Source organism: Bos grunniens, chromosome 7 (genome assembly GCF_055505025.1).
Source record: "Bos grunniens cultivar Pamir isolate PY7600 chromosome 7, Bosgru_T2T1.0, whole genome shotgun sequence".
NCBI lineage: Eukaryota > Metazoa > Chordata > Mammalia > Artiodactyla > Bovidae > Bos > Bos grunniens.
In genome coordinates, this window is record NC_141171.1 from 92,281,810 (window position 1) to 92,306,068 (window position 24,259).

A 24,259-nucleotide genomic window follows, 5' to 3' on the forward strand; every position below is an offset into this window, starting at 1 on the left:
ACTAAATATTGTACAAAAGATCTTCCCCTTATCACTCAGGAAATTCCAAGAGCCTGGGGAGCTGGGAGCCAGGAACTACAGACGAAGATCAAATTCATGTGAAAAATATGTGATTGAACATCTGAATGACCAAATATGTATTTATTATAAACAAGGTGCATGCATGAGTGCTAAGTCACTTTCATTGTGTCCAACTCTTTGTGACCCTATGGACTGTTGCCCACCAGGCTCCTTTGTTCCTGAGACTCTCCAGGCAAGAATATTGGAGTGGGCTGCCACGCCCACCTCCAAGGGATCTTCCTGACCCAGGGATCGAATCCACATCTCCCGTGGCTCCAACATAGCAGGTGGATTCTTTTACTGCTGAGCCAACAGGGAAGCCACTTATAAGCCACAATATTGCGATACTGTAATCTGTAACCCAGATTTAATCATTGGTCTCTGGATAGTTTTCTGAGCCTAGTATTTCACCTTTCTTTTAAGTTCTCATTGGAGTTCTGTGTCCTCTGAGAACTAAGTTCTGTCTTGCTCCTTCCAGGGATGTGGATTAGGGCTATCTGACTTTTATTGGACAAGTGTTCTAGGTTATTGAAAAGAATATACTGAAAAATGTGTTTTATTCTATGCAGGAGTTAGGATTTGATTAAGATTCAGTGGTTCTAAATGGGGGAGTGATTTTTCTTCCCATGTAATATTTTGGTTGTCATAAGTGTGTGGGAAGCTGCCTTTGTCATGCAGCTTCTATTGGGAAGAAGCCAGGGATGATCCTGTACATTCTACAGTGCATAGACAGTCTCCAAAACAAAGCATCACGTGAACCCCAAATGTCAATAATGACAAATATGAGAAACCTTGAAATGAAATGGAATGGTGTTTAATACACTATCTTGTGCTGAATTAGGAAGACGATAATTGTATTTTAACAGAGTTCCACTAGATAATACTGATAATTTTGATTATGCAGTGTGACATAAAGCAAAGAACATGATTTAATTTCAGGTTAAACTGGTTTAAATCCTACCCCCTTCCACTTTTTATCTATGTGAATTTGGATCCTTCTGTGTCTCAGTTTTCTCATAAGTAAAATGAAGATAATAGTACCTAATTCATAGAGTAATTATGAGAAATAATAAGTTCTTGAATACAAGCTACCTAAAACGGTGGCTGGAGCAAAGGAAGTTCAATTCAGTTCAGTTCAGTCACTCAGTTGTATACAACTCTTTGCAATTCCATAGACAGCAGCATGCCACACTTCCCTGTCATTGCCATCACCAACTCCCAGAGCTTGCTGAAACTCATGTCCATCAAGTTGGTGATGCCATCCAACCATCTCATCCTCTGTCAAAAGGCAACAGTATATTAAATGTTAGCTAAAGTCAGTGAATGATGATAAATAAAACAGATGGAAAATGCCTATCTTGCTATAGCAAATTCCTCCTAGTTTAACCTAGTTGATGAAATAGAAAATATGACATTGATTTTAGTCTTAGCAAGGAGCATAATCATTTCACAAGACTGCACCTATTCTTCAGTTCTTTCCATTGTGCCTCAGTCAGGCTCATCTCTACTATTTACACAGTGCCAAGCAACACAAAGATGTATAGTGTGATTCCCATGTCTTTTCCTCTGTTCAGGCATTCCTAATTGTTGAAAATTGAAGTTTATTCTATATGGGATATTTCAAGCTTTTGTTTCTTTCAACTATGGCACTATTCAAGAAAGGGCCAAATGACATAATAGCTATATACAATTTTCTGATATATTTGCAAAGATTACTTTTTTAATGGAAAGACCTGGTACTCTATAAGGTACAGAAAGAGATACATATTTTCCAAATTGTTTGCTAAACTGACTGGCTATATTTTTCTAGACTGAATTTCTACTTTTTTCTTTTTCCCAGTGGTCTTCCCAATGAAGATACTTCAGGATATCTTCACTTTTCTGGAGGTAGTGAAATACTCAGCCATCATGATATTTATGGCAGAGTTGTGTTCTTTTTAATCGGGGCTTACATTCATTGGGAATAAAAAAATCGGTTTACTCTGCTGGAGAAATTAGGCACTGAAGGGATTGTTTTAGTTCTCTTTGTTTATGATGATTTGTTAGCTCTCAACTGCAGAAATAATTTTGTTGTTTACATTAATCTATGGTGGCAGTATTAACTTCACATCATACATAAATATAATTATTGATCATTACCAGCTTTAATTCAGTGTTAGAATTACAGATTTACATAATTGTGCTATTAAGTATAAACTTGAACTTCGTATCTGGGGTCACAAATAACTGGAGGCAGTAGAAACAGAAAATTCTGATTATATGTCATTCATATTTTAATACATGCTGTTGCAATTTTGATCAGTGTTAATGTAAATATTTTTATGTATAATACTTTACAGCAATGAGATGCTAATGGGTGGAAATTACAGCAATATTGATCTAGCTAATAAAATGTAATACATTAGTAAGAAAGGATATTTATTCTATGCTTCAACTATTAGTATACATTATCTGCCTAAGGAATGTGACCTCCATCACCGGGGAAGAAAGATTTTTGAATCAAACACTATAAGCTTCTTCTCATTCATAATCATGGTTTTCCTCTTCTCTATCTTTTATGTTGATGTGGATTCAAAAAGGGAAATTCCACTTCTGTGACATTAAAATACTCTCTCTTGATATAACTAATACATGAAAAACATTCTATGGTAATCAATCAACAAAGTTGAAAGTTGACTTGTCTAGAAATATTCTTTAAGATGCTACATATGTCCGTATTATTTAAGTCTGAATAAATGGATTATATATAGACAATGCTGTAAAAGCCTAAATTCTAACCTTAGAAATTCAATAGGCTAAATTTTTCACAAACATCAATACTTGCAAGCAAACTTTCAAATAAAGCAATTTGGATTATAATATCAAAAACTCAGTAGAACTTTAAGTTTTTAACACTATATTAAGACTATTTTTAGAGCTATCTCTCCAGGGTTTCATAAAACTAAAACTGGAAAGGATTATAAATATTAACTTACCTTTGTTTTCTTTTACTAATTCCTGTATATTATTGAATTGTATGAGACTGCCATATTTGTGGATCAAAATTGATCAAATATCAGAAATTTCATATGATCCATCTTGAATATATACCCATCTGTCCATCTGCTTATCTATTTATCTACCTATCTATATCACTCTACCTTTTAAATACTTCTTTCAAAGTAAAGATAATATAACTTGTGGACAAAATTTCAAAATACAAGGATAAAAATCAAACCAGAATTAATTTTCCTAGTACTCTGTTATCTTAAGTTAGTTTTGTGCCCAAACTAAAATTTCAAATTATTATTTATCTATTTGTGTAAATGATGTTATAGAAATGACTATTATTCTGCAACTTTCATTTATTTAACCTTTTCAATTCAGTTCAGTCACGCATTTGTGTCCGACTCGTTGAGACCCCATGGACTGCAGACGCCAGGCCTCCCTGTCCAACTCCCAGAGCTTACTCAGACTCATGTCCATTGAGTCGGTGAAGCCATCCAACTATCCCATCCTCTCTTGTCCTCTTATCTTCCTGTCCTCAATCTTTCCCAGCATCAGGGTCTTTTCAAATGAGTCAGCTCTTCGCATCAGGTAGCCAAATACTGGAGCTTCCACTCCAGGATCAGTCCTTCCAATGAATATACAGGACTGATTTCCTTTAGGATGGACTGGTTGGATCTCCTTGCTGTCCAAGGGACTCACAAGTGTCTTCTCCAACACCACAGTTCAAGAGCGTCGATTCTTCAGCACTCAGCTTTCTTTATAGTCCAACTCTCACATCCATACATGACTACTGGAAAAACCATAGCTTTGACTAGATGGGCCTTTGTTGGCAAAGTAATGTCTCTACTTTTTAACATGCTATCTCGTCTCAGGTCAGGTCAGTTCAGTTCAGTCACTCAGTCGTGTCCGACTCTTTGCGGTCCCATGGACTGAAGCATGCCAGGCCTCCTTGTCCATCACCAACTCCTAGAGTTCACCCAAACTCATGTCCATTGAGTCAGTGATGCCATCCAACCATTTCATCCTCTGTTACCCCCTTCTCCTCCTGCCCTCAATCTTTCCCAGCATCATGGTCTTTTCAAATGAGTCAGCTCTTCGCATCAGGTGGCCAAAGTATTGGAGTTGCAGCTTCAACATCAGTCCTTCCAATGAACACCCAGGACTGATCTCCTTTAGTATGGACTGGTTGGATCTCCTTGCAGTCCAAGGGACTCTCAAGAGTCTTCTCCAACACCACAGTTCAAAAGCAACAATTCTTCAGTGCTCAGCTTTCTTACTAGTCCAACTCTCACATCCATCCATGAATACTGGAAAAACCATAACCTTGACTAGATGGACCTTTGTTGACAAAGTAATGTCTCTGCTTTTTAATATGCTTTCCAGGTTGATTATAACTTTCCTTCGAAGGAGTAAGTGTCTTTTAATTTCATGGCCGCAGTCACCATCAGAACCCCAAAACATAAACTTAGCCACTGTTTCCACTGTTTCCCCATCTATTTGCCGTGAAGTGATGGAACCAAATGCCATGATTTTAGTTTTCTGAATGTTGAGCTTTAAGCCAACTTTTTCACTCTCCTCTTTCACTTTCATCAAGAGGCTCTTTAGTTCTTCTTCACTTTCTGCCATAAGGGTGGTGTCATCTGCATATCTGTGGTTATTGATATTTCTCCCGACAGTCTTGATTCCAGCTTGTGTTTCATCTAGCCCAGCATTTCTCACGATGTACTCTGCATATAAGTTAAATAAGCAGGGTGACAATATACAGCCTTGACGTACTCCTTTCTCTTTATGGAACCAGTCTGTTGTTCCTTGCCCAGTTCTAACTGTTGTTTCTTGACCTGCATACAGATTTTTCAAGAGGCAGGTCAGGTGGTCTGGTATTCCCATCTCTTTCAGCATTTTCCACAGTTGATTGTGATCCACAGTCAAAGGCTTTGGCATAGTCAATAAAGCAGAAGTACATGTTTTTCTGGAACTCTTTTGCTTTTTCAATGATCCAGTGGATCATCTGGTTTGATCTCTGGTTTCTCTGCCTTTTCCAAATCTAGCTTGAACATCTGGAAGTTCATGATTCAGATACTGTTGAAACCTGGCTTGAAAAATTTGAGCATTACTCTGCTAGTGTGTGAGATGAGTGCAATTGTGCGGTAGTTTGAGCATTCTTTGGCATTGCCTTTATTTTGGGATTGGAATGAAAACTGACATTTTCCAGTGCTATGGCCACTGCTGAGTTTTCCAAATTTGCTGGCATATTGAGGGCAGCACCTTCACAGCATCATCTTTTAGGATTTGAAATAGCTCAACTGGAATTCCATCACTTCCACTAGCTTTATTCATTGTGATGTTTCCTAAGGCCCACTTGACTTCATATTTCTGGATGTCTGGCTATAGGTGAGCAATCACACCATCATGATTATCTGGGTCATGAAGATCTTTTTTGTACATGTCTTTTGTGTATTCTTGCCACCACTTCTTAATATCTTCTGCTTCTGTTAGGTCCATACCATTTCTGTCCTTTATTGTGCCCATCTTTGCATGAAATGTTTCCTTGGTATCTCTAATTTTCTTGAAGAGATCTCCATTCTATTGTTTTCCTCTATTTCTTTGCATTAATCACTGAGGAAGGCTTTTTTATCTCTCCTTTCTGTTCTTTGGAACCTGCATTCAAATGGGTATATCTTTCCTTTTCTCCTTTTTTTTCTCTTCTCTTCTTTACACGGCAATTTGTAAGGCCTCCTCAGACAACCATTTTGCCTTTTTGCATTCCTTTTTCTTGGGTATGGTCTTGATCACTGCCTTCTATACAATGTCACAAACCTCTGTCCATAGTTTTTTAGACACTCTATCAGATCTAATCCCTTGAATCTATTTCTCACTTCCACTGTATAATCATAGATGATTTGATTTAGGTCATACCTAAATGGCCTAATGGTTTTCCTTACTTTCTTCAATGTAAGTTTGAATTTGGCAATAAGGAGTTCATGATCTGAGCCACAGTCAGCTCCCTGTCTCGTTTTTGCTGCCTTTATAGAGCTTCTCCACCTTTGGTTGCAAAGAATATAGTCAATCTGATTTCAGTATGGTCCATCTGGTGATGTCCATGTGTAGAGTCTTCTCTTGTGTTGTTGGAAGAGGGTTTTTGCTATGACCAGTGTGTTCTCTTTGCAAAACTCTATTAGCCTTTGCTCTGCTTCACTCTGTACTCCAAGGCCAAATCTGCCTGTTACTCCAGGTATTTCTTGACTTCCTACTTTGCATTCCAGTCCCCTATGATGAAAAGGACATCTTTTTTGTGTGTGTTGTAGAAGGTCTTGTAGGTCTTCATAGAACCGTTCAACTTCAGCTTCTTCAGCATTACTGACTGGGGCATAGACTTGGATTACTGTGATATTGAATCGTTTGCCTTGGAAATGCACAGAGATTGTTCTGTCATTTTGAGATTGCATCCAATTACTGCATTTCAGACTCTTTTGTTGACCATGATGGCTACTCCATTTCTTCCAAGGGATTCTTGCCCACAGTAGTAGATATAATGGTCATCTGAGTTAAAATCACCCATTCCAGTCCATTTTAGTTCACTGATTCCTAGAATGTCGACGTTCACTCTTGCCATCTCCTGTTTGACCACTTCCAGTTTGCCTTGATTCATGGACCTGACATTCCAGGTTCCTATGCACTATTGCTCTTTACAGCATCAGACTTTACTTCCATTACCAGTCACGTCCACAACTGGGTGTTGTTTTTGCTATGATTCTGTCTTTTCATTCTTTCTGGAGTTATTTCTCCACTGATCTCCAGTAGCATGTTGGGCAGCTACTGCACTGGGAAGTTCCTCTTTCAGTGTCCTATCTTTTTGCCTTTTCATACTGTTCATGGGGTTCTCAAGGCAAGATACTGAAGTGGTTTGCCATTCCCTTCTCCAGTGGACCACGTTTTGTCAGAACTCTCCACCATGACCCGTCTGTCTTGGATGGCCCTACACAGCATAGCTCATAGTTTCATTGAGTTAGACAGTGCTGTGGTCCATGTGGTCCGACTGGTTAGTTTTCTGTGAATGTGATTTTCATTCTGTCTGCCCACTAATGGAGAAGGATAAGAGGCTTAGGGAAGCTTCCTGATGGGAGAGACTGACTGAGGGGGAAACTGGGTCTTGTTTGATGGGTGGGGCCATGCTCAGTAAATCTTTAATCCAATTTTCTGTTGATGCAGTGCTCCCTCCCTGTTATTTTACCTGAGACCAAACTATGTGGAGGTAATGAAGATAATGGGACCTCCTTCAAAAGGTCGCATGCATGCACTGCCACACTCAGGTCCCCAACTCTGCACAGGCCATTGCTGCCCTACGCCTCCACTGGAGACTCCTGGACACTCATGGGCAGTCTGGGTCAGTATCTTGTGGGACCATTGCTTCTTTTAACCTTTTAAACAATTTTTAAATTGTGGTAAAATTACATAACATTAATTTACCATCTTAAGCATTCTTAAATGTAGAGCTCAGTAGTAAATATATTCACATTATTGTGCATTCAATCTCTAGAACTCTTCATCTTTCAAAACTGAAACTCTCTGCTCATTAAATACTTCTCTGTTCCTCTCTCCTCCTGGTCTTTGGCAACTGTCATTCTACTTTCTGTCTCCATTTTATGTGGAATCATATAGTATTTGTCTTATTCTGCCTGGTTTATTTTACTTAGTATATGTCCTCAAGCATAGATCAGAACTTCCTTCCTTTTGGTGGCTAGATAATATTCTGTTGTATGTACATACCACATTTTATTTATTCGTTCATTGGACTTAAGTTGCTTCCACCTTTTGGTTATTGTGAATAGTACTGCAATGAACAAGAGTGTGCAAATATGTCTTTGAGACCCTGCTTCCAACTCTACTGTGTAGATTATTAACATTGGACTTGTTGGATCTTACAGTAAATCTATTTCTAATTTGCTGAGTGGAAGGGGGACAAACTATTTTCAACTGAACCATTTTACATTCACACCAACAGTGCACAAGCATTCCAATTTCTCCAAATCCTTGTCAAAACTTCTTTACTGCTTTGTGACAAGGATTGCCTTTCCAAAAGTTTCCAGGAACATGTTCCTCATATCCATCTGAGATTCATCAAAATGACCTTTAATGTCATATTTCTATCAAAAATCTGTTATGGGTAATGTGGGATTTTTTTTTTCAGTTTTGAAATTATAATTTTATTATTGTTCAGGGCTAAATGTTTTCTTTATTTTTAATCGGAGGTTAGTTACTTTACAATATTGTTTCGATTTCTGCCATATATCAACATGAATCAGTCATAGGTATACATATGTCCCCTCCCTCTTGAACCTCCCTCCCACGTCCCATGCCATCGCATCCCTCTAGGTTGTCACAGAGCCCCGAATTTGAGCTCTCTGAATCATATAGCAAATTCCCACTGGCTACTATTTTACATATGGTAATATTTACGTTTCAATGCTACTTTCTCAGTTTGTGCCACCCTCTCTTTCCCCCACTGTGTCCACAAGTCTCTTCTCTATATCTGTGTCTCCCTTGCTGCCCTGCAAAAAGGTTCATCAATATCATCTTTCTAGATACCATATATACATGTTAATATATATTTGTTTTTCTCTTTCTGAATTACTTCACTCTGTATAATAGGCTCTAGGTTCATCTGTCCCATTAGAACTGACTGAGATGTGTTCCTTTTTATAGCTAAGTAATATCCCATCGTGTATATGGACCACAACTTTCTTTATCCATTCATCTATTGGTGGACATCTAAGTGAAGTGAAAGTTGCTCAGTTGTGTCCAATTCTTTGTGACCCTATGGACTATACAATCTATGGAATTCTCCATGCCAGAACACTGGAGTGGGTAGTCTTTCCCTTCCACAGGGATCTTCCCAACCCAGGGATTGTACCCAGGTCTCCTGCATTGCAGGCGGATTCTTTACCAGCTGAGCCACAAGGGAAGCCCCCACCTAGGTTACTTCCATACCCTAGCTATTGTAAATAGCTCTATGATGAACATTGGGATGCGTGTGCCTTTCAATTATGGTTTCCTCAGGGTGTATGCTCAGTAGTGGGATTATTGGGTCTATAGTATTTTTATAGCATGTGTCTCAAAAATCCTCCAGCTTCTTCTCATTATAGTTTCAAAGCTACTTTATACAGTTTCAAGGTTACTTCCACATTTTAAATTATTTAATGCAGAAGCACCCCCACACATATACGTCTCAGAACCAAAATCTGTATCCATTAGCTTAAGTTGCTATAAAAATACCAGAAACTGAGTGACCTAAACAACTGAAATTTACATTTTTACAGTTCTGGGGGCTGGAAAGTCCAAGACCAAGGCTCCATTAAGGTTCTGTTGTGGCTGAGAGGTTTCTTCCAGCCTGACAGATGGCTAACTTCCTGCTGTGTTCTCAAGTAGCAGAGTGACAACTTCTTTGGCTGCTCTTCTTTAAAAACACAAAATCTAAAGGATCAAGTCCCCACTCTTAATCATTATATCACTCAACCATTATTATCTCTTTGCTTCAAGTACAATCACATTGGGGAAGTACAATCACATGTATGGATTTGGAGAGTCAAAATTCAGCCCATAGCATACTTACCTTTTATGTTGCTATTAAAAATGGGATTTAAAAAAAAATTTTATTTTTATAGAAAGGACGTGAACGTTTTGTATTGCTTTTTAAAAATTACTTTATTTATTTACTTTTGACTATGCTGGGTCTTTGTTGCTGCTTGGGCTTTTCTCTAGCTGTGCTGAGGAGGGGCGACTCTCCAGTTGTGGTGCCTGGGCTTCTCAGTGTGGGGGCTTCTTTCTTGTTGTCCAGCACAGGCCCTGAGGTGCACAGGCTTCAGCAGTTGAGGCTCCTGGTCTCCAGAGCACAGACTCAATAGCTGTGGCACACAAGCTTAGACTCTTCGTAGTATGTGGGATCTTCCCAGATCAGAGTTCAAACACCACCACTGCTTTTGTAATGAGCAATCTCAATATTTTATCTTAAAGTTTCTAAGAGTTTTGTGGTAAAAAATAATTTGACCTTTCTTGGCATAAAATCATATTATCTGAAAATAATATTTTCTTCTTATTCAACACTCACATTATAATTTCCTCTCATCTAACTGCATTACCTAGTACTCTGAAGAGCACTATTAAAACAGTAAGGTTAGTTGGTACCCTTCTTTTGTACATGAGAGAAAAGTGAGATCCAGACAAATTGTTTCTCACTCAAAGGTATACGTAAAACTATTTTCAGAGAAGGAAAATATCGTGTCATAGCTCATCAATCCCTTTGTTGTTTGTTGTTGATAATGATGATGTTCTTGTTCTAGTTATTGTTGTTATATTATTCTTGGGGAGGGAAAAATACTTGAGTATTTTAAGTCATGTACCATAGATTTTGATGTTATTTATAGGCAGGAGTTTCTGGACTTGTAGAACCAGATTTTCACAAGCAAATGTGATACTTTACAGATTAAGAGAATGTTAAACACTCAAACAGTTCTACCTCCTCATGAGGACACTGATACAGAAAATGCTTAGGTGAGCATGCCTCGAAATTCATTTCCTCACAAATGTTTTGCTTTTCCCTTTCCAATAGTTCCCTCACAATTCTTCCAATAGGTAATGCATAAGGAGAGAAAAACTCATGTGACTGCTAATCTCCCGTTAGCATCAGTATGAGTACTTTTCAGCATCAGTACTTTTATTAAGAAAAGTTTTGAAACCTGTCTACAAGTCATTCAGCAAGTGAACTTAGTCACTTTGACTAGGTAATAGATAAGTATAAGAAGAAAAGAGGCTCCATAGTTGCTGGAACAATACTGGTAGCCATAGTGACAACATCAAACCAAGTTTGTTACATTTCTGAATAAAGCGAAGTCTCCATATACTGCAAAGACTTGGAAAACCACTCAACTTTTCTACAAATCAACTCCTTTCTCTGTAAGACTAAGAAACTTGTGAAAACAGTCTGCCATTTGCTTCCCTTTCATATAAGGTAGTTGTAACATAACATTTGTTGCTGCTGCTCTTGTGGTTCAGGCAGTAAGTGACGTCTGACTCTTTTGCAACCCCTTTACCTAATTTTGAATCTTTTGTTTATGTTAATATATGGATTTCAAGGGGATTTTGTTTGGTTTTGTTTTGCCTTCAGTAATCTCTCAGTTGATCATTTAATACACGTAGTTGGGGTGGCAGAGAAGATAATAGAGGACCAATCAAATAAAGGGTCAAATATGAGACAAGTTTTTGTTCTGGTGCCTATTGTTTGGTTTTCTATTTTATTATCTGATTACTTCCCTGGTGGCTCAGATGGTAAAGCGTCTGCCTACAATGCAGGGGACCCGGGTTTGATCCCTGGGTCGGGAAGATCCCCTGGAGAAGGAAATGGCAACCCATTCTAGTATTCTTGCCTGGAAAATCCCATGGACTGAGGATCCTGATAGGCTACAGTTCATGGGATCACAAAGAGTCGGACACGACTGAATGACTTCACTTTCACTTTTCAAATTAGTTAGAGCTTCCTTTGGGAAGTCAAATAGAGATGGAAGCCTCTGATCCTTCTCACCTCTCCTAGAACTAATGTTCTCATCCTCCTTTACCACCAAGCCAAGAAGCTCCAGCACCATCTCTCTTGGCCATCTTGTCTGCCAGTATACTACACAGCCGTAATTACAGCATTCTTAATTTTCCAGATTATGTGGGTCTACACTTTTTCTGGGGACTTGACTGGTGGCTCAGACGGTAAAGCATCTGCCTACAAATGCCGGAGACCTGAGTTCAATCCCTGGGTCAGGAAGATCCCCTGGAGAAGGAAATGGCAACCCACTCCAGTACTCTTGCCTGGAAAATCCCATGGATGGAGAAGCCTGGTGGGCTACAGTCTATGGGGTCACAGACAGTCAGACACGACTGAGCGTACTTTTTCTACTAATCTTTGAACCCAACTGCCTATACGCCCTGAGTTTCAGCCTTGCCTAATTACTCGCAATCTATCAGACTTTCATATGTCCAAATCTTTGTCCACCAAACTTTCTCTCTTTAGTATATTTTCTCCACACCTAACCCTTTCTCTCTTCGGTCAGCCTCCATCCTCCAATCCCATCAGTTGTCCTATCGTCTTCTCTAACTCTCAAAATAACATTTACTCATTTAACAATATTAAATCAAATGGCACTTCATCAATGTCCTACAGATATGTAAGTACTGGCTACCTTTTTCTTGCGAGTCTCATCTATGCACACTCTATCCCTCTGATACCACACTACCTTTAATAGTTTTTTTATTAACTCACTGGAATATCTGCTAGATAAAGGCCGGGGTTTTTACCTGTTTTGTTCACTGTTGTGGCCTTAAAATTATGCCTAATGGTTGGCAAGTGGCTAACAACTATTTGTTTCATATTGCTTTAATTTGTTGACATGTTTATATCCTTCTGCTAAACTATAAGTCACTTAGTACAGAAACTTTGTTCTACTAATTTAGGGTATTCCTTTAGAAGCCAGAACATAAATAAGCAATTAATTAATGCTTGTTGAAGTTGCTTAAGATAATCTAATATTATTCTATAATATTTTGGAAATCCTACTTAATTTGCATTGAGATTATAAACCAAAGAGACAAGTGAATTTCCCAGCCTCATTAGCCTTTGAAATTATTGTTCCCCTTTGCCCTACATGGAGCACTACTGATGCTTCGGTAAAGAACAGACAATGCTTCCTCTGTAGGCAACTAAGGATCCTCCAGGAGGCTACCAAGTTCACCAAGTTCATGGTTCTAGGTGCAACAGCTCAGCCTCAAGGATATAATGAAAGTTTAGTATAGGAGACAGAACGCAATGGGAACTAAAGAACTCTCTTTTCTATTCTTTCCTTAGTCTGCGGGCTTTCTGAAAATCTGCATATGGGATGAAACTTTTACCTCTTCATCCAAAGAACAAGAAATCATGCAGCATTAGATATGCACAAGTCATTTAAAATGTTTTTTAGTTGTAACCTGATTTTGCTTGCAATGTGAATTACTGTCCTTTGCATTTTAAGCTTCCTCATTTGTGAAAAGGGATAACGGTGCAGACTTTTTCACAAGATCACTCTGTCACTTAACTAATTAATACTGTAATTATAAAGTACTTAGAAAATATAACACACTGTACAAATGCCAAGTGTTGTTATTAGAATGATTTGAATGCTCAGCTCATCTAGATTTACTATGTTAGCAAGGCAAATAATTCTAAACAGTAAGAAAGCCTCCACGATACATACTAATTAATCTAATTTAAACATTTATTATGTGCTATAAATATGCCTTGTTAAAATATATATTTTAGTTAAGGCCACCATTAAAGCCATCCTTCAGAAATCAAGTTGCTTGAAGTCTGCATAAAATGATTTCTGCTTTGGCCTTTCATAGTGATGGTTTACATCACATTTGTCTTACAGTTAATTTCCTTGTTGATTGATTTGTTTATTTGACTGCATGCTGATCACAGGGATTCAGCTAATATTAATTTTAAGAAAAAAAAAAGGAAAATTGACACACTCTCTTTGTCCCTATAGAAACGATCTGAAAAGAAACAATATATTTTTAACTGCTGTAATATTCAAATCTCTAATATTCATTAGGGGTACATTTCTAGAAAGGAAATACCCAAGTGTAGAAGACGGAAACATGATGTGTGCTTTTAGGGAAAACTTGATTTTGGCAGTAAAAGTCACACTATCTCTATAGGTTACATCTGCAGGTCCCAGAGTGATAGAACATTAGCAAAGCTGAGTGCAATCGGTACGTGAGTTCTTATTGCCACAGTACATCATGAGAGAAAACACAATGACTAATTCTCATGTAGAATAAAGAGCTTCTATGAGGGTTATTTTTTTCCTAAATGAATTCACTTTAAAAAATTAACTTGTTCCTAGTAACAGCCCTTTACCCACTACAGTCAAAAGCTGAATTCCTTGGTTAGGTTTTTAGTCTCATACAAAAAAAAAAAAAACAAACAAGCTAGCTGGTCAGTTGAATCAATATGTAAACCTTTTTCTCCATAGAACTCAAAGTAAATTGCTATTGCTGAGTATAAAATACATTTCCCCTGTGGAATACTACCTTCTGATCCCTGCAAGGGTCCTCTTTCTGTCAGAAACCTAAAGACACATATTAACAGTGTAAAATAGCAATAAAACATAAAAAGAAATAACCTGAGGCTTTTCTGGATTCCTTCATATTCACATCAATGAAAATGTTGTTTGACCTCTAATTATGCTTCATTTCCTAGTGCAGATTGAACAACTGCCCATACTTTTCCATTGAAAACTATAAATATGCCAATAAATGAAGTTATCTCACCCCACCTACTGACTCTGTTCTAACAAATACTGTCTTTTTACAAAACAACGTACTTTCACAAATGACCACTCATTGGAAATGGCCACCCCTCTACAGCTAGAAGCGAGCTAAGAACTGGAAGAAAGAGAATATACATCAGGAAAGTAAACCTCAGGAAAAAAGAAACTTTGATTGCATTTACTTCTTTTTCTCTTAGTTGCCAGACGCGTCAGGGTAATTTCAAGTCTCTGAACCGCCACAATGAAAGAAAAGCAAGCTCTGTCACAGTTTCAGTTTACAAATGAGATGTATTTTTGAGATTAAAAAGCAATGTATTGGAAAATACGGTACAAAGGGAAATTACTTTTTAGTGGAATTAATTGTAGTTCCTAAGTAATAGAATAAACATATTGATATAATTCTCTTTGGAATATTCCATAACCATTGTGAAAATAAAATATTCTGAAACAAATTTACATTTGTCTTTCCCTTTCCAGCTCCTCCCTATACATTTATCTTCTATCTTTTTAACTTAATTACATGAGTAAGAACATTAATTTCAAATGCAGTTAAATGCTGAACTCACTGAATTTCATTTCAATATTTTATTTACTGTTAAATACAAACATATATGATCCTTCCAAATAGCTTCATGTCATTCAAATGACTCCTTAGACAAATTTTCAGTGTGATAAAAAACACATTTAGACTACTTGCATTTTTCAGCAACTTGACATCTCCATTGATGGTCATATAATTTTTATAATAAGGTGTATCTGAGGCAGCTAAGGAAGCATTTATCATCAAATTTAACTACTAAGTTTATACATATTTTAATAGAAAGCACAAATTGCCTTTCTACACTAAAATACATAATTAAATATTATTAGTTTTTCTCTCTATATATTTTGTTTCTATGGTGATGGCCTTTGATGCTATACAGTAATATCTTAATTTACAGATTTCCTATGAGTTGAGCAATTATATAAGAAATCAGAAATGAAAAAAAAAAAAGAAACTGAAAAAAATTATTATGTCACGTAAATGTTGCTCTTTGTAATTTTACCCATCTGACAAAAACCTCTGAGCACACATTAGTTGAGATAAAAAAGCAGGTTCTAAGGAAGTCATGAGGTCTGATAATTTGTCTCCAGTGCAGAGTTCTTCACTTGAAGCTTTAACTCACCTATTGATGACCTTTATTTTCTCCTGTGTTTTTAAAAATTATATTCCCAATTAAATAAGGAGAAATTTGATTATTTTTCAAGGATTGTGTTGATTGGGCTCTTAATGCAAAGTGCTTCTTGTAGAATGACTAAATTGATACCCATCAGGTACATGACTCTTCAACATCATAGAGGGACTAGGATCAGGACTTAACCCACACAGCTTTTTCCTGTCCTATGGTGATATTCTGAGCATTGTTAAGCAAAGGGACAGAAATACGTTTGATAGTTGCTTAAGTTATTTGGTAGTAGTTCCTTCTATGGTGTTTGGAAAAGACTCTAAAGGCAAGTCTGATCGTAGCTTTTCCACATCAGTTGCTGGAGTGGAGAGCTGGTCTTTTAATTTCTAATTTTCTCCAAACAAAAAAGAGGTTATTGTTTATGAGTCTTGTTTATTAATAAAACTATTACTCTACTGGTATTGCTTTTTACCTTCTCACTTAGCCCTCTCATAACTAAGCACAACTAATAACATACATAGTACAATTTTAGTAGAAATAAGATTTTATCCTATACACTGAAGAGGGGAACAAATAATTAGAGAAGGTCAAAGCGATGGGCAGATAAGTAATAAACTCAAGGTATTTGACTAATAAAAGAAAAGTCTATGGTACACAATGATTTCCTGCACATTGCCAGGGCTGCAAAAGTCAGCTAATACTAGAGTTTGATTCTTAACTTCACTAGGTCATTTCTATACCTGCTCCAAATTACTCTTAATCACTTTTATCTTTTAAAATCTCTGAAAGGGGCATGGCAGGTGCTGTTACAGAAAGAAAAGTAGTGTGTAAGAGTGGGCTGAAAAGTGAAGAAGGCTAAAGATGAAATTTTAAAGTGGAAATTCATTTAATGAAATTAAGGCAATAGTATATTACTATTAAGGCAATAATACAGTACTATAGTGTGTAGAATTACCACACTTTAATACAGAATATTGTAAAGCTATAAGGAAATTAGTTTAATGGTTTGCTTTATCTTTTACACAGTCAACAACAAATATCAAATACTGAACAAAACTTTGAGTTTTCAAGAGTACATCAGAAACCTGTGAAAATCATGGCAAAAAAAAAAGGCCAAAATGTCCTTGGGCAAACACCTTTTAGGCTACTGCTGCTGCTGCTGCTAAGTTGCTTCAGTCATGTCCAACTCTGTGCGACCCCATAGACCACAGCCCACCAGGCTTCCCCGTCCCTGGGATTCTCCAGGCAAGAACACTGGAGTGGGTTGCCATTTCCTTCTCCAATGCATGAAAGTGAAAAGTGAAAGTGAAGTCGCTCAGTCGTGTCCGACTCTAGTGACCCCATGGACTGCAGCCTACCAGGCTCCTCCGTCCATGGGATTTTCCAGGTAAAAGTCCTGGAGTGGGGTGCCATCGCCTTCTCTACTAGCACAGTCTAATACTACTTAAGATGTAATCAACTCTTCCATTTCAAGGATATGCTTTTCCTCCAGGCACTATCTTGTAAGGGGGAGATAGTGCTGACTTTTGTGTGTCTTTGACTCTTTCTCAATGAAAAGTTTTATGATTTAAAAATAACCTTTTTCTTCCTCCTTGCACATATTTCTGCAAAATTTACCAAATCCCATTTGTTACTCTTTCTCCACAATTCAGTAGGAATGATTAGGTATCTTGTTACACAAATCAAGAGCTATAAATTTGAGATGATTAGTTCCATTGTCATAAAGTGAAATAAATGGTTTTTAGAAATTTGAGCCAACTTCATCCTGTTCTGCCATCTAGTCTATATAAGGCATCTTGAGACTTCATGTGAATGATTTATACCATTTAAATCAGATTCCTCTAAAGTAATGGAAAATAGAGGAGTAATAACAACAATGCAGTTGACCCTTGAATTAAAGGGGTTTAGAACTCCATGAGTCCACTTCAGTTCAGTTCATTCAGTTCAGTCACTCAGTCGTGTCCGACTCTTTGCAACCCCATGAATCGCAGCACGCCAGGCCTCCCTGTCCATCACCAACTCCCGGAGTTCACTCGTCCTCTCTGAGTCCACTTACATGCACTTTTTTTTTTTACTAAGTACCTACTATAGCACTTCACTATCTGAAGTTGGTTGGCTCTGCAGATATAGAACCATGGATAAGCAGGGCCAAGTGTAAAGTTGTTATAAAGATTTTCACTCAGAGAGTGGGTGTCCCTAACCCCTGTGTTGTTCAAGGGTCAAATGCAATAGTAAATATCATTTTGTAATTTTCCATAATATGCTGATTCAATGTAGTTCAGTTCAGTTCAGCCGCTCAGTCGTGTCCGACTCTTTGCGACCCCATGAATTGCAGCACGCCAGGCCTCCCTGTCCATCACTAACTCCTGGAGTTCACCCAAACTCATGTTCATCGAGTCGGTGATGCCAACCAGCCATCTCATCTTCTGTTGTCCCCTTCTCCTCCTGCCCCCAATCCCTCCCAGCATCAGAGTCTTTTCCAATGAGTCAACTCTTCGCATGAGGTGGCCAAAGTATTGGAGTTTCAGCTTGAACATCAGTCCTTCCAAAGAACACCCAGGACTGATCTCCTTTAGAATGGACTGGTTGGATCTCCTTGCAGTCCAACGGATTCTCAAGAGTCTTCTCCAACACCACAGTTCAAAAGCATCAATTCGGTGCTCAGCTTTCTTCGCAGTCCAACTCTCACATCCATACATGACCACTGGAAAAACCATAGCCTTGACTAGACGGACCTTTGTTGGCAAAGTAACGTCTCTGCTTTTTAATACGCTATCTAGGCTGGTCATAACTTTCCTTCCAAGGAGTAAGCGTCTTTTAATTTCATGACTGCAATCACCATCTGCAGTGATTTTGGAGCCCCAAAAAATAAAGTCTGACACTGTTTCCAGTTTCCCCATCTAATTCGCATGAAGTGATGGGACCAGATGCCATGATCTTAGTTTTCTGTATGTTGAGTTTTAAGCCAACTTTTTCACTCTCCTCTTTCACTTTCATCAAGAGCCTTTTTAGTTCCTCTGCCATTATCAAATATGTGGTTTTCATCCAGACTTTATCTGAGTATAGATGCCAAAAATATTTTACTTGCTCTTCGACTGTCTAATAGACTTCTTATAAAATACTAGATGAAGCAGAAAGACACAATAGACAAACTTCCTTATACATTCTTGATTTTAGAATCATCCCAAAACGTCACATAAATACTGGAAAGAATGTGTAAATTTTGATGATACAATACAGAGAATTAAGTCTAAAGGAGATTGCTTTTTTCATTTCATAAAGTATAGCTTAACAATTTATGTATGACTAGCAAATAAAAGTGAAAGTGAAGTCGTGTCCGACTCTTTGCGACCCCATGGACTCCCTCAGTCCATGGGATTTTCCAGGCAAGAATACTGGAGTGGGTTGCCATTTCCTTCTCCAGGGGATCTTCCTGACCCAGGGATTGAACACCTGGTCTCCGGCATTGTAGGCAAACGCTTTACCATCTGAGCTACCAGCAGATTAAAAAAAAAAAAAAAAAAACCTGTTGAACTAAAGAAACCAAGTAAGTACACAGATTCATCAGGTCTAATAAAATAGATTAATATTGGGATGAATATCCATGAATCATGAAATGTGTAGTTGAAAATGTTATTTACTAATACTCTAGTTCCTTTTGTAAATCACAAGCATGAACATTTTAAGAAACCATCCTATATATCCCCAATGATTAAAGAATTATGCTTCAGAAATGCATATTTAATTTTATTTAAAAATCCATTTGCAAGAATGGTGGCAATACACAAGAAGGAAGAGGATGAGTAGTATTCTATTGTGTATGTGTGTGTATGTGTGTGTGTATGTGTGTGTGTGTATGGTGGTGGTTTAGTTGGTAAGTCATGTCTGACTCTTGTGACCCCTTGGACTTAGCCCACCAGGTTCCTCTGTCCATGGAATTCTCCAGGTAAGAATACTGGAGTGGGTAGCCATTCCCTTCTCCTGGGGATCCTTCTGACCCAGAGATCAAATCCAAGTCTCCTGCATTGCAGGCAGATTCCATACCATCATACCATTCCATTCCATACCAGATTCAGATACCATCTGAATCACCAGGGAAGGCCATATACACCATATCTTCTCTATCCATTTGTCTGTTGATGGGCATTTGAGTTGTTTCCATATCTTGGCTGTGTAAATAGTGCTGCTATGAGCACGGGGGTGCGAGTATCATTTTGAATTAACGTTTTCATTTTTTTTTCAACATTTACACAGGATTAGAATGTCTGGATCATATAGCAGTTCTTGTTTTAATTTTTTGAGGAACCTCCATACTATTTTCCATTGTTGCTACACTAATTTACATTCCCAGCACCAAATAGGAGGGTTCCCTTTTTCTTCACATCCTCTCCAACATTTATTATATGTAGATTTTTTAATAACAGCCATTCTGAGTGGTGTGAAGTGATGCATCATTGTGGTTTTGATCTGAATTTAATAATTAGCTATGTTGAGCATCATTTCATGTGTCTGTTGCCCACTATATGTCTTATTTGAAAAAACACCTATTCAAGTCTTCTGCTCATTTTTGTAAATTGGGCTTTTAAAATTGATTTATGTGAACTGTTGATACATTTTAACCCTTTATTGTATCATTTGTAAATGTTTTCTCCCATTCAATAGGTTGTGTTTTTGTTTTGTCAATGGTTTCCTTTGGTTGTACAAAAGCTTTTAAGTTTAATTAGATCATATTTGTTTATTTTTGTTTTATTTTTTTTCCCTTAGGGGACAGATCTAAAAAAAAAATTGCTATGATTTTGTCAAAGTATATTCTGCCTATGTTCTCTCTGAGGAGTTTTATGGTATCAGATCTCAAAAACAGAACAGAGATCCCAGAAATAAAACCTATGGTCAATTAATCCATGTCACAGGAGGTAAGGATATACAATGAAAAAAAGACACTCTCAATAGCAGTGCTAGGAAAACAAGGCAGCTAAATGTAAAACAATGAGATTAGAACATTACCTCACATCACATACAAAAATAAATTCAAAATGGATTAAAGATTTAAATGTAAGACCTGAAACCAATATTTTTAATCGGATTAAATAGATCATAATAAATATTTTTGGCTTTAATTCTAACAAACACTCTGAGTCATAGGTATAAAGGCTACTGGCTATTCTTTCCCCAAAGTACCTGAGGTCTGAAAGGAAAACAGGATCAAGGGGAAAGTTGACACCTTCTGCCCAGATTTAGGTCTTGGATGCTCCATGCTTAACCTTGGAGAAACAAGAGAAAACAAAGTTTCCCTCTTATAACCATTTTTGCCTAATATTTTGGTGAAAACAAATAATAGACTTCATCGTCTAGAGAGACGTCGAAGAGAAGAGACATCTCTAAAGCTCTCCCTTCACCATAACTTTGCTCTCTCCCAGGTTAAGGAGCTCTTTGTGCTAATTTCAAAATAAGAGGGCTCAGAGACCATGAACATTTCATTCAAGGTCAATTCCTGCCAGAAACACTTGAGTGTTCCCTTGATGCTGCCTGAAGTTTGTCTCTTTATGTGAAAGTCACAACAGAATCCTTCTTCTACTCCTTCAAATTTTTAGCTATGGGAGTACCAGTAACCTAACTAGCTTGGGGAAAAAATGATTAAAAATAAACAAACACTTAAGTACATTATGCTGTATGTAGAGATATATATTAACAAAACTATGCTAAGAGACAGCCCACACAGTGGGATATTCCAATTCTTTGTGATGGATTGTTCTCCAATAACATCTACTCTCTACTCTTTCTTTTTTCTTACTTTTGTTGCCTTGTCACATTTTTTTAAATTTTTTAATATAAATTTATTTATTTTAATTGGAGGCTAATTACTTAGCCTCATCACATTTTGAGGGTAGCATTTGACTTTTTTTTTTAATTAGGTAGCAAAAACCTTCAAACTTTTGTTCTCAATGTAATTCTAACAATGAGTGTTTAGCACAGCTGTTCACACTCCGCAAAATAAAATTTCCGTTCTGATAAGAACAATGGAATTTAAGCTTATGTTTTGCCAGAGATGTGCATGTGTAACTCAGAACTCAAAAGAGTTAAAGACGTTAAATCAAATACAACAGCTCATAGATTAAAAGTCAAAAAAACTTAAACCGCAGAAAAGTAGCATTAAAGCTTTCATCTTAAATATTTAGAAATGAAACATTTGGACATCCACATTAGGAGATATGTAATTGACAAAGTATTCAGGTTGTAATTATTGGCCACTTAAAATAATTTGATCTCACAAATTAAAAGGAAAAAAATAGTGAATTCTAAAAGGATGCTTCGTAAGTAAGTCTTTGTTCAATTCTTATAAAGCATAAATATAATACTATTTACTACTTAAGCAATAGTTTCCGTATAGAATTATAGCTAAATTTAGTAACCAGAATATTTTGTTTTGAGTGAAGCATGAAACAGGATTATGTGGAACTGGAAATATCTAGATACACATTGTTATTACTTATAGAAATGGAATATTTTATATGAATAGATAAAATAATATGCATCTTTCATTATTTATAATTATCTTTCAAAAATTTGCAATTCTTTGGGCAAAATAAAATCCAATCATAAAATACTATTTCTGTCTATTTCTGTAGGATTATCTAAATGCATTGAAGCAGTAGATTTGAAATTTAGAACTGTAACTTACTGCATGGATTAACTATATAAGTCAGATACAAAGCAAATAAATTTATTCTATCTTTGCAGTCCTCACACTGCACATTATTTACAAAAACATAGCTCTTAAAACTATTTGTGAAATTGGTTTTCTATAAATATCAATTTCATACTTGATGCAATATGGCTACTTACCCAGTATCTAAAAGATCTTTAAATTGGGGATCAGATGTTTTAAGTGGGTTGCTTCTTTTCCACAAATAGTTTATCTATAATTCAGATTTTTTAAAGCAATCGATTTTTGAAACCAAGAACTATATGACACGCAAATTACCCAATGTTTTTTACATAATGACTTAAAGTGTAAAGATCTAATACAATTTGTCTATTCATTCCCCATAAAAATGGCTTTACAAAGTATACATACTCTTTAAACCATTTTTATAAGATAAGGTTACAGTGACTAAGAAAACAATTGACATTTTAAATAGATTTCCATTGCAGGTACAAAGAGTGAATACTTAATGTGAACAATGACTGAAACCTAACAAAAATTCTGGAGACTCACAATTTTGAACCTATTTTGTCTAACTTATTACTTTGCCTCCTTAGAACCTATGTACTTTCAAGGTACACTGTTATGTGGTGTATTTTTTTAAAAGCTCAATTTATCCATGTATCCATCACAAACCTAACTTTCATTACCTAACACAATAATATTTATTCTCTTCCCATAATAATAGTAATTTTAATTTATAATTCTTTGGGCAAAATAAAATCTTCATCACATACCATTTGTGACATTCCATTCCCTACTTAGGGACAAAGTTCCTTCTTATATATCTCTAATATCACTGCTGCTAAGTCACTTCAGTCGTGTCCGACTCTGTGCGACCCCAGGAAGGCCCTAAAACATTCTAAAGAGAAGTACTTGAAAAGGTATAAAATAGCCATAAACATCCTGGTGTTGGTTTATTCATTTGTTCATCCAACACTAACTGAGTGCCTATAATGTGTGGGCACAGTGAGCATTTCTGTGAAAGCTGCTAGTAATGAAGAAATGATGAGGCAAGCCCAGAAATGTTCCCTCCTGTAGCTTACCCCCTCCTGGAGGAGACAGACAGTAATCATCGAGAGAATGGACCAGCCAAAGACGATCAGCAACACCTGTAGTTGAACAAGTATCTGCAACTGGTTGCAAGGAGAGAGAACACATACCTTAGGAAATGTGTAGTGTATCTTAGCAAGGGCATTAGAAAGAAGGATCACAGCGTTGGAGCTCTGGAAAGGAACAGTTCTATGAGTGGATATCTCAATAAACCTTATCTATAGAGAAGGCATATTAAGGCAAGGATAAAGCTGTAACTGGCTTTCAAAAGCTCTAGGTCACTCATATAAGAGAGGGGGAAGGTGGCTATTCTATGGGTTGTGTGAAGACCTTGCTGATGGGAATGTTCTGTGGGATCATACTCAGCAGGAGAACATGATTCAGCTGTAAAAGGGAGATCAGTTTTTAATGACATTGAAATTGAGGTCTAGGTTTAAACGTCTTATCAGTCCCCAGGGCAGCTTTTTTTTTTTTCCTTACAGAATATTCAGAAAATAAATAAGATAAAATAACAAGTATCACTAGGATAATTTTATATAATGTGGCCAAAAAAGACAACTTTGTGAAGATGACATTAAGCCAAGACCTGACACATAGTGATATGAGATTTACAAAGAACCTACCAGGCAAGGGCAAGTGCAAAGACCTGAGGAGAAGAACTTTTCTGATGGTCCAGTGGTTAATAATCCGCCTTGCAATGCAGGGAAAAACCGCTTCCTTCCCTGGTCGGAAGTGTGATTCCAATGGTCCCTATGATAAATCCTATGACTTTGGAGTTAGAAAAGATACAGTCACCTACTGCAGCTACTGAAGCCCACGTGTTCTAGGGCCTGCGCACCACAAACTACTGAGCCCCTGCACCACACCAAACATCCTGTGTGCCACAAGGAAAGATCCCACACGAAGCAACAGAGATCCTGCGCGAAGCAATAGAGAACCTG